At 41.7% G+C, this 15022-nt stretch overlaps 1 non-coding gene across 1 annotated transcript; it reads left to right on the top strand.

The window, feature by feature from the left end:
• Positions 1-7246: 7246 nt before the first annotated feature.
• LOC125356987 lies at positions 7247-7353 on the top strand. Its single transcript, XR_007212019.1, has one exon. It is a non-coding gene; the product is annotated as a U6 spliceosomal RNA (small nuclear RNA).
• The last annotated feature ends 7669 nt before the right edge of the window (positions 7354-15022 follow it).

The raw sequence follows: 15022 nt of genomic DNA, 5'->3' as shown, positions 1-15022 counted from the left end.
ATGACAGCACAGTGTGTGTGTGTGTGTGTGTGTGTGTGTGAGAGAGAGAGAGAGAGAGAGAGAGAGAGAGAGAGAGAGAGAGAGAGAGAGAGAGACTGATGAACTAGCTTTCTGGAGGCTGAGGAAGGTGCCTAGAATCTGGCAAATGCATTATTTTAAACCAGTGACAAAAAACAGTGCACTCCCATTCCCCAGTCCAGAATTCACCTCACCAACAGTCCTATGTGGATCACTAGGTTCTGAGCTCACAGGAAAGCCAAGGATAATAGGACCTGCAGTGCCTTCACTCATTTTGTCTTCATATATAAGGAAAAAAGACCAGGGTCCCCTTCCTGAGACCATGGGAGTCTAAAATTACATTCAATTCAAGAAAGAGTTGGCCCTCTAGAGCCACATCCTTTTTCCCTAAGAACTCACAGCTATGAGTGTACATCTCTGACTTCTTCCTAGTCATCTCCTCATCATTTTAGAGACTGCTTCAGCCTTGATGAGGCTAACAACCACATCAGGCTCTGAGAGTCTCTCCACTCTCCTCTGTCTGCACAGCTAAGGCTCAGAATCCTTCCTCATACCATCCACCCAATGATAAAGCTGAATCTGGACATATTGGATCTGAAGGGATCTTAGACATCACCTAAAACCATCACTTCAGCTTATTAGCAAGGAAGCTGCATGCAGAGAGGAGACAGGACTTAGACAAGATGATGTAGTTCATGAGCCCAGTAGTTTCAGAGCCAAGGATTTCATTTACGACTCAAGACTTTCATGTATGCATTCATTCTTCAGCGAGATTATTTGACAAATATGTCTGTGAATCTATGATGTATCAAAACCATTTATCACTGAGGCAGACAAGGCCTTACCCCATGGAGCTTTCATTATTCAGGTGATATAGACAGCAAAGGGACCATTCCACATAGCTACAATAATCTGAGCTCTTTCCTCTACACCTAATAATAGCTGGTATGTGGACACAGAATCTGGCTCTGCACATTTGTAGAAGATGGTACATCTGCAGTTGAGGTAAATGTCACTTATAAGAATAAAACAAGTTATCAGTGTATATGTGATAACAAAAACTAAGATGAAACTCACATACAAAAACAGCATTTTTCCACAGAGAAGTTTTGGGCTTGGAACATAAATTTAAGAATCAGAAAGAGATGTATTTGGAACAAGGGACTTTGCCTCTCTAAGCCTTGATTCTGTAAGCCTCTAAGCCTCAATATCTGTAAGAAGGTGACTCAGTTACTTTATAGGGTTGCTGAAGGATTGAATGAGGTGAGAGACTAGTTAGCACAGCACATTCAACACAGTCCCTGACATTCCAAGATGTTCAAAACACATCAGCAAGCTGGGAATATGGCCTAGTGGTAAAGTGCTCGCCTCGTTCACATGAAGCCCTGGGTTCAATTCCTCAGCACCACATATATAGAAAAGGCCAGAAGTGGCACCATGGTTCAAGTGGTAGAGTACTATCCTTGAGCAAAAAGAAGCCAGGGACAGTGCTCAGGCTCTGAGTTCAAGCCCCAGGACTGGCAAAAAACAAAACAAAACAAAACAAAAAACACACATCAGCAACATGTCCTGATAAGACACTGTGGAGTTTAGAAGCCCTAGGAAAAAGAGAAAATTGATCACAAGCAAAAACCTCAATCAGTTTCTCTTTTAATTCCTAGGATTACAATTTCTTGAAATCTAATTTCTCTATACACCTATTAATTAATAAGTATTAGAGCCTGCCCCCTAGTGATCATGGCATGTCAACCCAGTTTATATTAATTATAATCCAAGCCCCCAAACCATTTCTCCTGCATCTGTGTTTGACTAACCTTTAGTGGTGCTTCTTGGCCTAGTCACAACAGATTTTTATCGCAACAGAAAAATGAAATGGGAGCAACTGTGACTGAAGTTAATAAGATCAATTGTATAACATAGAGGTCAATCTTAGCTGCACATTAAATTCACACACACACACACACACACACACACACACACACACACACACACACGGTCCTAACCCAAGTCAACTGGGGAGAAAGTGTGAGCATGAAGAGCTTTACCAGCTACCACAGCACCACTGATGAAGAGCCAGAACTTAGAATGAGTTTTCAAAACTCTATTTGAACTTGACAAATGCAGATATTGACCATCTTTTGAAGATAGCCCTCCCGGGAGTCTCTATGCTCTCTACAGAGATCACCCTTGCTCAAAATGGTTTTGATCTCCTATTGAAAAGTTTCTTACAGATTATATGATGTATATTTTGGGACACACGTTTTTGTCTTTTAACAGTGGATTTGAGGTTGAACAAAAATCCTGAAGTGATTCCCAAATCCAGCTCACTGGATATGCTGGGCCATTTTGCAGGATAAGCTGGGTAAGACCATTTTTGGTCAAAAAGAACATATGGCCAAGGAGATGGATTTGTCTCAGGCGCCTCATAATTGACACAAAAGGCAATTCCAAAAGCAGGCCACAAACATTTTTATTAGTAACAGCTGTATTGGAGCCAGTGTGCTCCTCCCCAGCACCATCTTTAAAAGACAATGTTCATCTGAATGCGTGAGGACTGGCTGGGACTATTAAAGTCTGTCTTATTACTAAGGGGTCAAACCCACATTTAGAAGTGAGAGGGGAAAAACTAGTGGGAAGGATCAGAACCAGACAGTCCTGGGTTTTATGGCACTCAGTTGATCAGCCTACCCTGTCAGATCCAATTTGTGGTGTCTAGGAGGGATCCCATGCTAGCCAGGTAGAGTCATGGATAGCCCAGCCATGTGGAGCTTTCTCTGTTCAGGACACCAGACTTTCCTTCTCAGGAAACTTGGTGTCTAGGTGAGATGATTGATATTGTATTGTGAGTTTTGTTTGCCCTCTCCTCATAATAAGATTCTCCCTCATTTTATCAGATTAATATTACCTGGCGAGAATACAAAACAGTATTAAAACCAAATAGCCAATCATAAAGCAATTGGATTTTATTTCCAGCTCTCTAACATTTTGAAGTTCTTTTCTTTCTCAGATGAAATTTGATTCTTCTCTCATATCTCCCAATCTAATGTGATCGTTAACCATTGTGCCTTCCTGTCTAGCATCTCCTGTCAATAGGATGGTATTTCCCCAAATGTGAATTCCACTACTTTCACAGATTCCATACATTAATTCATTCATTTAATTACTCATTCGATAATTATTTGTTGAGCACATGGTATGTTCCTGCTAGTAGAAGACACAAATTTTCAGGTCCTTAAACTAACATGAAGGTCTTTAAGGGAAGAAATGCACAATGATGAATACGAAATTAAGGATAGAACTTCAAACGGGCCTTATGCAACACAATGGTCCTGAAACTTCAGTTCCATCACTTCATACATTTTGTCTTCTGGGCGATGGGACTATAATTTCTAAACAAAGAAAGATCTGTCCCTGGTAAGCTACTAATCTGAAACGCTTGAAAAAGGGAGCTGCAGATCAACAAATTCATGTTCATCTGTTTGAGAACTAAGGAGCTAAATGAAATGCAACAGGTTTCTTCAGATCAGGACTTCTAGGGCTGTTAAAATGTGAATTATCCCTGTCTCTGCAGCAAGAAAACCATTCCACATCCTTGCCCAGGCATGGAGTCATATAGTTCTTTTTCAAGACACCCTTGTGGACTAAAGTCTAAGAAACTCACTTGGTAAAACTCTGGTCCATATTGTTGAGTTGCTTAACACATGCATATCATCTGCATGTCACCATGAAACTGGATCTCCCTTGCATTTAGGAAAATGGTTCAATTCCTGCACTGAATAAATCACTTAAACCATTTCTCATTATGGTTTTCTAACTTCTCTTTAACTGTTTTAGGCATTTTGAACACTTATCTCATCTCCTAACATTTCAGACTATAAATCTCAAAATACATATTTCAAAAGCTTTCCAATCAGGTCTTGGGTTTTGCACTGCATAGGTTTTTCCAAAGCAACAAGAATTCACCTTATGAGGGATTCCCAAATTTAGAAATGCAAAATAACAGCATACCTTGTAGCTTCAAAATCATCCACAATTCTCAGGAACTACAGAAAAGTCAGCATTTGGGGTCCTAAATCTGCTTTCACACCTCCCTGTAACCCCTCCACCAGGGTGAGAAGGCTCTTGCGCAGAGCCTGGCTTTCCAGGGGTAAGAATTATATTTGTCTCGGGTGCTGGCTCCAGAGACATCTGTGATGGCAGCCCATCCAGCTCTGTCTCGGGAGCTAACTTTAGCAGCAGATTCTGCATCTGCTGGCGGAGTTTGACACAGCATATGTTTTCCAAAGCAGCCCTTCCCAATAGCTAAAACTCCCTTCTCATGCGAGGACATTTAATATATCCTGAGAGCTAATCATCTCTCCCCCACCCCTTCCCAAACATTCAAGCTATTTTTAATTTCATCCAACTCAACAAGCAGTCCTGTCTGGATCTCATCTTTTGATTTCAAAATAAATTTTTAAAAAGATTTTCTGTGACTCATAATAGATTTCACCTCTAGTCAGGCCAGCAAATTTATCCATACCTTTCTCTCTTATGTCCCCTGACACTCCTGTTAACCCTTCAGCTTCTTGAAGTGATTAAGTACAAGAGAACCATCATTGTAGTGGACTTAAAATAGATTCACTGTCTTTGACACTTTTCAAAATGTAGAGCTTAATTCCCTTCCTCTTCCATGTGAGCTTCAAGTTAAGCTTCTAACAAAGAGAATATATCGAAGGGAAATGTTTAAGTGTTAGTTATAAAAGGCTCACTTGTTCTGGGGGAAGCCAGCTGCCATGTCATAGACATGGAGCAGAACTATAGAAAGAACCACATGGGAAGGAAGTGAGGCCTCCTGCCATACCCAGTAAAGAACTGAGGATGTTTTCCTCAGCCATGTGGTTTGCCATGTTAGAAGTCGGAACCTGATTAGGCAAACCTGCCATTATCAGAACTAGCTCAACCTGGTAAGAAAAAGCCTGCTATTGCCAGAACCAGCTTGACCAGAACTAGCTTGACCTTTATGCTTCAAGTAATTTTCAAAAACTACTACAGAGGGGTGACATTATCAAGGGAATCCTTTTTGATAATGTTACCCCTCCATGTTTTAATAATGAGTACATTTGTACTCATTACCTGACTTATGTAACCATAACCTTTATAAAAATAATAATTTTTTAAAAACTGTACTGCTGCATTTGTTCACCCATTGTCTCACCCTTTCTGTGCCCCCTCAACCTCCCCCTAAACAGATAAACTTACAAACAAGACAACAGGAAAAGAAAAGAAAAACAGCAACAAAGAAAAGGCCTCATTTCCATTTCCTGGAGTTCATTTCGAAAAATATTATTTTATATGATCAGATGCACATAGTTACTGTACCCTCATGAGCCTCTCCGAATGAACTGTACAATTTGTAGGTAGAGGTAGAAGGAAAGAACTGGGAGAGAGCAAGGAAAGGGGTAATACTGTTCAAAAAGAAATTTACTCATTACCTGACTTATGTAACTGTAACCCTTCTGTACATCACCTTTATAACAATAAATATATGATAAATAATAATTTTTAAAAACTGTAACTGTTAGAGTAAACTGAAACTCAAAACATCTGTGTTCTACCCAGAACAAACACCTGAAACCCAAGGGATATAAAAGGATTGTACTCCTGTCTGTGGAGGCTCAGACTTTGGAGTAGGAACTCCTCTGGGCCTTTAGGTATAATAAACCTGAGCTCTCCAACTCTCTAAGTATCTTCTTTCTTCCCAGAGTATTTTCCATAACATACTCAGCTCCATTTAGATGACTAGAGCTCTAATGACACCTTCATTTTGACCTCATAAGAGGCTGAAACAGAATCACTCAGCTAAGCTACACCTGAATTTCTGCCCTATTATGTCAGACAATAAATGTTTATATTGTTTTAGGTCACTAAAGGTTGGGTGATTTGTTATGCAGCTATAGATAACAGGTAGATAATAGATATTAGATCCATTGGGATCTAATATCATGGCCCGGTGGCACTCTCTCAACTACTTGTTTCTTCTCTTAACAGTTAAACTGATTGTCTGAGAGGGTAATTACTTGAGTAGTGGGAAGGGTGTCCTTGGCCCTATGATCTGCTCTGAAGTTCCTGACACCTGGTGAACTGAGAGACCACTATCCACAAAGTATGGTTCCCATATGCCATGCAGCTGCTAGTGCTCACCTCCAAGCCCAAGTTCCTATCTTTCCCCACTTCTTGGTCACACTCCCTGGAACCCTGTCACTGAATGCTTGGCTATCCTGTAACCATCCTCATGTTTACTTGTATACAGCCCTGCTTTATATAGGAAAGGCTACTATTAGGGTACCACATTCAAGTAGCAGCCAGCACGCCAGCGAAGAACCAACAACCTCTTTTTATTTTGTTGCTTTTTTAGTAGTTGTGGGTTAGGTAGCTTTTCATGGCTACAAGAGAAGCAGTTAAAAGGAGGTTTATTTTGGTCACAGTTTTGAGGCTTTAATCCATGCATGGCTGACTCCACTGCTGCAGGTAGACATCATAGTAGAAGGGTGTGGTAGAACAAAGCTGCTCATCTAATGTCAGCTAAAAAGTATAAAGAAAGGGCCCAGGGAAGATAAACCCTTAAAGGGTATGGTTCCAGTGACCTGCTTCCTCCAAATAGGCCCCATCTTCTAGTTCCCACCACTTCCCAATAATGCCATCAAATTATGGATCTATGAATGGATTACTCCACTACGAAGTTTGAATTGTCATAATCCAATCACTTGCAAAAAAACTATCAGCTGGTAACTAGGTCTTTAACATATGAGCCTCAAAGGCTCATAGCCAATTATAGTTATATCTAAACCATAACATATTGTGATTGCTTTTTGTAGTGCCTGGAAGTCAAATCCAGGACCTTCTGAATGCTCGGGAACCATTCTACCACTGAGCTATACCCCCAGTTCATCACTTACTTTTGGCCCCCAGATTCCTACTGCTCAATGTGGCCATTCATATCAAACACTTTTGTTCTTGTGAACAGATTATTTCCTAGATCCAATAGTCACATCTCTGGTTTTTAGTAGCCCTCACTTAGCAGCAAACACAAACCAGTCCATAAAATGTCCTTGCACAAATATAAACCTTAGTCATCTATCATGTTTATTTACCTAAAAATCTCTCTCACTTCCATAACAGTAAAATATACACACGGGAAGATCTCAAGTTTAATTCTAATAGTTCTAATTCTTAAGAAATTATTCTGGTGCTTGCTTTGGCAGCACATATACTAAAATTGGAACAATACAAAGAAGATTAGCATGGCCCCTGTGCAAGGATGACATGCAAATTCGTGAAGCGGTCCATATTTTTTTAATAAAAAAGAAATTGTTCTGGGGGCTGGGAATGTGGCTTAGTACTAGAGTGCTTGCCTAGCATGCATGAAGCCCTGGTTTGATTCCTCAGTGCCACATAAACAGAAAAGCCAGAAGTAGGGCTGGGGATATGGCCTAGTGGCAAGAGCGCTTGCCTCGTATACTTGAAGCCCTGGGTTCGATTCCCCAGCACCACATATACAGAAAATGGCCAGGAGTGGCGCTGTGACTCAAGTGGCAGAGTGCTAGCCTTGAGCAAAAAGAAGCCAGGGACAGTGCTCAGGTCCTGAGTCCAAGGCCCAGGACTGGCACACACACACACACACACACACACACACACACAAAAAAAGCCAGAAGTGGCACTGTGGCTTAAGTGGTAAAGTGCTAGCATTGAGCAAAAGAAGCTCAGGGACAGTGTCCAGGCCCTGAGTTCAAGCCCCAAGACTGGAAAAAAAAAGAAAGAGAGGAGAGAGAGAGAGAGAGAGAGAGAGAGAGAGAGAGAGAGAGAGAGAGAGAGAGAGAGAGAGAGAGAGAGAAAAGGAAAGGAAGAAAAGTTATTCTGGAGATAAGTGTATATGTGTTTTTGAGGGGATTGATAAGCAGTGATTGCTCTCTTACTGCCTTCTTTTTTCTTTCTTTCTTTCTTTCTTTTCTTTTCTTTCTTTTTTTTTTTTTTTTTGCCAGTCCTGGGCCTTGTACTCAGGACCTGAGCACTGTCCCTAGCTTCTTTTTGCTCAAGGCTAGCACTCTGCCACTTGAGCCACAGCACCACTTCTGGCCTTTTCTATATGTGTGGTATTGAGGAATCAAACCCAGGGCTTCATGTATAAGAGGCAAACACTCTTGCCACTAGGCCATATCCCCAGCCCATCTTGCTGCCTTCTTTATGGAAAGAATAATAGCTATATTTATTAATCACAAAAACCTCAGGATTTTTCAAAATTCCCCTAAATACATTGCATAGCATGCAAGTTGTGCAAGATGTTGGGGATACTGTGAGGTTCTCTGGTCATCTTTGAGAAATGTCAGGTTTTGTTGTTATTGTATTTGTTGTCATTGTGTTTGTTTTTGTGCCCATACCCAGGCTTGAACTCAGGGCCTAGCCTGGGTGCTATCCCTTGTTTTTTATTTATTTTTTGCTCAAGGGACAAAATGTGTTCTACTACTTGACTCACAGCGCTACTTCTGGCTCTGTATGTTTATGTGCATGTGTGCATGTGTGTGCATGTGTGGGTGTGTGTATGTGTGTGTACCCAGACTGTGATCCTAAGATCTCAGCTTCCTGAGTAGTTAGGATTATAGAAGTAAGACACTACTGTCTGGCAAGGAATTGCTACTTGGATGTTTCTCTTCTGTTAGGCTTCTCTAAGTTTTTAATAGGCACCAAAATGAGATTCTTCATTGTTTCCCAAACTCACCTCATCATGAAGCATCTCACGAATCTAGCATTATGTGAAACACTTGGTAAAATGCTAGTTAAGTCAAATCCAAATTTGCTCTCAATCATTAAACTGAATCAAATCTCCACTTCATTTTCCAACTGAGCCTGGGATTTCTAAGCAGAGTATCATGATAGTCAAGGCCTATATCCATTTTATTCTTTCAAAAGAAAAAAAAAAAACCTCAAAGACTCTGGATTGAAGGAAGATAGGAGATGGGGAAGAGGAGAGAGAAAAAAAACCTTTATTCTTTCAACATTGACCCATTTTGTTCAGGTCTAACAACTCAAAAGCAACCGAGTCATTGAAACACAATTGTAAAACTATAACACTCCTCAATTACTTCTTGTTGGCCAGACAAGCAAACCTATTATTTGTCAATGCATCATGCTCCCAAGATAGTAAACTTTATCATACAGAGGTCATGAGAAAAAGACCACAGGTACAGTTTGCTAACCTCCACTAGATAATTTTTCACAGTTATCATCCAAGCACTGTAAAAGCACAAAAGATATGTTATCTTCAGGCTCAGTTTATTATAACGTGTGGGTGAAACTCCCTATAAAACCACTTACTAGGTAACTGTTGCACGTTCTCCTGCACAGAAAGTCAAATCAGTAAAACATCTTTCTGACAGTGTCTTTTTAAGTGTCAGAAATAAAAGGACGTGCTCTTAAAGGAGAGGTAGCACACTATTTATCATCCCCCCCTCACTTTCCCACACGTACACATGAAGATCCCCATCGCCTCTCTGCATGCCAGAGACACTCAAAAGAATCCTTCTCAGTCATCTCGTTTCTTTTATAGCTGAGTATTTCACAGCAGAATTGTTCCTGGATAGAGCTGCAAGTAACATTAACTCAAGATACTATAGATGCCAGAATTTCAAGTACCATTGTCACGGTATCTCCCTCCCTCCCTGTCTCCCAGGGTCATAATATTGAGTAAGACCCAGGAAATACAAAATAAACGGATGGTGGATTCTCTCAGCAAATGCTCTCAAGAGTCATGGATTTAATATTATATCCTAGAAAAGGTCAATGAACTGTAGCTCAAACCTTGGCTCTCTCTAAAAACCCACCTCTCTCCCACGATAATGTCTTCATGGCCCCTAGTGATCCTTTAGAGGAGGAGGCGGGGAGTCTTGCGTGATTAAATCCCAGCATGTATAATGGCACATGAGGAAACCCAGGATTTACAATTCTATCCCCAAAAGGAGATAGTTAAAGAGTGTGAGATGATAAATTCCTCCCAGAATGCAAGTCTCTTTAGAATTCACTTATTCCAATAGTTCAACAAGTCTCAGAGCTTCTCATCAATTCACAGCAAGGAAGCAGCTTCTAGAGTAGTACACTCTAAAGCAGGGATTTACAAAGAAAACTGACAGTAATTTGGGGGATTACTTATGTCTCCCCATGAAAATCTGCTGAATACTGAGGGGTTTTTAATATAAAAATAAAGTTAAGGCTGTGGGAGAATCAAATGAAACAGAATATACAATCATACTATAGTTAATAACAAGGTATTATATTCTTGAAAATTACAGAAAGAAGAGATTATAAATGTTCTCTCCACAAAAAATTATAGGTATGTGATATGAAGTATATGCTAGTTAGCTAAATATATCACATCTCTACTACATCCAGTTGGGTCCTTCCCATTCTTGAGTTCTGCACTGAAGGATTCAGCCAATCTCAGATCCAAAATATTAGAAAAAAATCACTGACATGTACAGGCTTTTTTGTCATTATTCCTTAAATAATATAGCATTGCAATAATTTGTGTAACATTACATTGCATTTGTCACTACACATAATCTAAAGATGACTTAAGCAATATAGAAATATATGCATAGGTTATATGCAAATAATATTTTAGATAAAGCACTTAAGCGTATATAGATTTTGATATATAGAAGGAGTCTAGAATCAATATCCTAAGGATACCTAGGAATACTCATATTTTTAAACAAAATGCACAATAAGGGATAATTATTTTTGGTTGTACTGGAGTTTGAGCTCAATGTTTTGTGCATGCTAAGGCAAGTACTGCACCATGTGAGTCATTCCTCAAGCCCTTTTTGTTCACGTTACTTTTCAAATAGGGTCTCAATTTTTCCCTAAGCCCACCTGGATTGAGGATCTCCTGTTTATACTTTTCACATAGGTAGGGTAACAGGTACACACCTTGCTCAGCTTTTTGTTGGCTGAAATGAGGTTTTGCAAACTCTCTGCTCAGGCTGACCCTAAAGCACAGTCTTCCTGAGTAGCAAGGATTACAGTCATTCACCACTGGGCTTGACTTAGAATTTTGTCAATTTAAAATGTCAAGAGAGACAAAGATGGCGCCGATAGAATAGGGAGGCACCCCGACTCGCTCCAACGGCATAGTGAGCTGGGAACCCCAACACCCAACACCCCATCAAGAACCCAGCAAAACCAGCAGCCAGAAGCAGTGGAGAAACGCAGGAAAACAAAAAGGAGCAAAAAAGAAGAACCGAAAACCTACACGGAGCCGGAGATTCACCGGGGCACCCTCCCCCCACCAGCCGACCCTGGCCCAAACAGGGTCAGGCTGGGAAAGGGGAACCCGGCGATCGGCAGACAGGCTGCCAGGAGCGCAGAATTCATATAGCGGGAGACCCCACGGCCACAAGGCAGGGTGCGGACCAAGACACACACTGGCAGCGACGAGAAGTTCGGGTCCACACCGGGTCCGGACAAAGGAACCCAGCACGGCAGAAATCGGGAACCAGGGAAGCCACCACGACACATAGCCAACCCCTGGAGGACCAACGGCTGCGCGGGACACACACACAAAGCAGCAAAAGTGAGTGCCCTCCCTCCCCCACCCCCACCCCTGAGGGAACAAAGAACCCCCAAATCAGGCGGGGAAGCTCCCATCAGGCGCTGGGAAGTCAGTTTAGCAGGGGAAGGGCGGAGCAGCCCCAAGGCCCCACAGGTTCCTGAACTGGCAGAACCGGCCCCGCCCCCTTCCCAACAGGGGCCAGGAGACGGCCGGTTGTGCAAACACCACCCGAGGCGCCTGGACCTCGCAGGCTCCTACAACTAAAACCACAGGCGCTGGTGGGCAATACCAGCCCAGCAGGGTCACCTGAGTCTGATCACGTCCCCCACTCACAGCAGAGGTGAGGACTGAAGGTGCCAAGCCACACCCGGACAGTCGATCCCACTGGACCCCACACATACCGCCCCCCCCAACAGACTCGTGGGAGGGCACAAGCACAACCCAACAACCCAGGACTTGCTCTGGGAGGCATATCCCGCCGAAGTGCCTGTTGCAGTGGACGCTCAGCGCACAGGAGGGCGGGGCCCCCGGTGACAGCGCCCGCTCTGGTAGGCGTGTACCCTGCACTGGTGGGCGGAGCCACAGCAGCAGCACCTGCTGCCTTAGACACGCCTACACAGGAGAGAGGGAAGAACCAAACCTGAGAAGCCATCCAGATCTCCAGATGCGCAAATCACAAAGAAACATAACTCAGTTCATCAAAGGGCAAGCCAACTCGCCAGCTCCAAAAAGCAGCACGACTGAAGAGGAGATGGAGAATAAAAAAGCAAATGAGGCCATGTTAACAGGAATGATCGAAAGCGTCAGAAATGAAATCAGAAAACAATTCCAGGAATTTAGAGCGGAAATCTGGAAGGACACCCAGGAAGCCAAGAAAGAAATGGAAGCAAAACTGGATACAATGCAAGCCTGCTTTAAAGAAATGGAAGCAAAAATGGATACAATGCAAGCTGCCTTTAAAGAAAATCTCCACATCCTGAGAATTGAAATGCATGAAAAAATAGATTTAAAATACAACTCTTTAAAGGAAGAAATCTCCACGATCAGAGCTGATATGACAACCATAAATAGCTCTCTGACATCCATAAACTCCGCAATTGAAACCATAACACAAAGAGTAGACCACATAGAATCCAGAATCTCTCGCCTGGACGATGAAGCAGCTGACAACAACCAGAAAATGACCACACTCCAAGAAAAGGTGAAGCTTCAGGGAAGACTAATCCAGGAACTAATGGACAAAAACAAGAGATATAATCTGCGCATAATTGGAATAGAAGAAGGAGCCGAATATCAGAGCAGAGGGCTTAATCATGTTCTCAATAAAGTTATTACAGAAAACTTCCCCAATCTCACAGGGGACCCCATCCAGGTAACCGAAGCCTATAGGACACCTGGCAGGCCAGACCCCAGGAAAGCCACCCCAAGGCACATAATATTCAAGACTACAGACCTCAAGATTAAAGAGCAAATTCTGAATTCAGCCAAAGCAAAGAAGGAAACTTTTTTCAATGGGAAGAGGATTCGAATAACATCCGACTTATCCACACAAACTTACCAAGCTCGAAGTGAGTGGAAGAACACCATCCAAGTACTCCAGAATAACAATTTACAATCTCGGATCAAATATCCAGCGAAATTGGAGTTCACATTCGAAGGGAGAACCAGATCTTTCCACACCAAAGAGGAGTTAAAGGAGTATGTGAATAAAAAACCAGCCCTACAGCGAATATTAAGAGGGGATCCCCACCCATCAGAGATCGTAAAAGACACACAGACAGAATCAGAAAGAAACTTCAATAGCCAAAGTCCAGCAGAAACACAAGCTCACTAAAGACAAGAAAAAAAAAAAAAAAAGAAGAAGAAAAAACAGCCCACCAAGAAAATGGAAGGAGAAAAAACACCCTTATCCTTGATCTCTTTAAATATAAATGGCTTAAACTCCCCGATTAAGAGGAGCAGACTGGCAGAATGGATTCGCAAACAAAAAGTTGACATCTGCTGTCTACAAGAGACCCACCTTACAGCAAGGGACAAAAACAGGCTTCGAGTGAAAGGATTGAGCAAGATCTACCAAGCAAACGCATCCACCAAAACGGCAGGTGTAGCCATTCTGATCTCAGACAAGCTGGACTTCTCTTTAAAGTCCACTCAAAAAGACAAAGAAGGACACTACATATTAATACAAGGAAAAATACAGAATCAAGAAATCACGGTGATAAATGTATACTCACCAAACAAAAGAGGCCCGACATATGTCAAGCAAATTCTCACAGAATTACAGAGCAAGATAGACGCAAACACAATCATAGTGGGTGACTTTAATACTCCTCTCTCTCCAAGAGACAGATCCAACACCCAGAGGATTAGTAAGGGAGCTGAGGACCTAAATAACACCATTTCCCAAATGGATCTAACAGACCTATACAGAACCTTTCACCCTACAGAGACCCAATACACCTTCTTTTCAGCAGCCCATGGATCATATTCCAAAATAGACCACGTCATAGCCCACACAAAGAACCTCAGCAAATACAAAAGTATTGACGTCATCCCATGTATTATATCTGATCACAGTGGATTAAAGGTAACCCTCAACAACAAAGGATACCACAGAGCCTATACACACTCTTGGAGGCTAAACCCCATGCTGCTATCCAACACTTGGGCCACAGATCAAATTAAAGATGAAATCAACGAATTCATAAGCCACAATGACAAAGAAAACACATCACAAAGAAACCTATGGGACACAGCTAAGGCAGTACTGAGGGGCAAGATCATTGCACTCAGCACCCACATTAAAAGAATGGAAGCAGAGCAGGTGAATACCCTCACGATGAAACTAAAACAACTGGAGAAACAAGAAATGACAGAATCTAAAACGACTAGGAGGGGAGAGATCACGAAGATTAAAGAAGAGATAAATCTGATTGAAAATAGAAAGACCATTCAACAAATAAATAAGACTAAAAGCTGGTTCTTTGAGAAAATAAACAAAATTGACAGACCCCTTGCAAGACTTACAAAAAAAAGAAGAGAAGAGATTCATATTCGTAAAATCAGGGACTCCACCGGAAAAATTACAACAAGTACACACGATATTCAAACAATCATAAGGACCTATTTCCAAAACCTCTACTCAGCAAAAAAACAATAATTTTACAGAAATGGATCAATTCTTAGAGAAGTACAAACTGCCCAAACTGAACCAAGAAGAAATAAATCAACTAAATAAACCAATAACTTACAGTGAGATACAGGAGGTAATCAAGAACCTCCCTACTAAGAAAAGCCCAGGCCCAGATGGATTCACCAACGAATTCTACAAAACCTTTAGTGAGGAGCTAATTCCAATACTCCTCAAACTCTTCCGCGAAATAGAAACGGAGGGAGAAATCCCAAACTCATTCTACGAAG

This window comes from Perognathus longimembris, chromosome 8 (genome assembly GCF_023159225.1).
Source record: "Perognathus longimembris pacificus isolate PPM17 chromosome 8, ASM2315922v1, whole genome shotgun sequence".
NCBI lineage: Eukaryota > Metazoa > Chordata > Mammalia > Rodentia > Heteromyidae > Perognathus > Perognathus longimembris.
The sequence above is the reverse complement of the archived record's forward strand: the minus strand, read 5'-3'. Positions and strand labels throughout refer to the sequence as shown.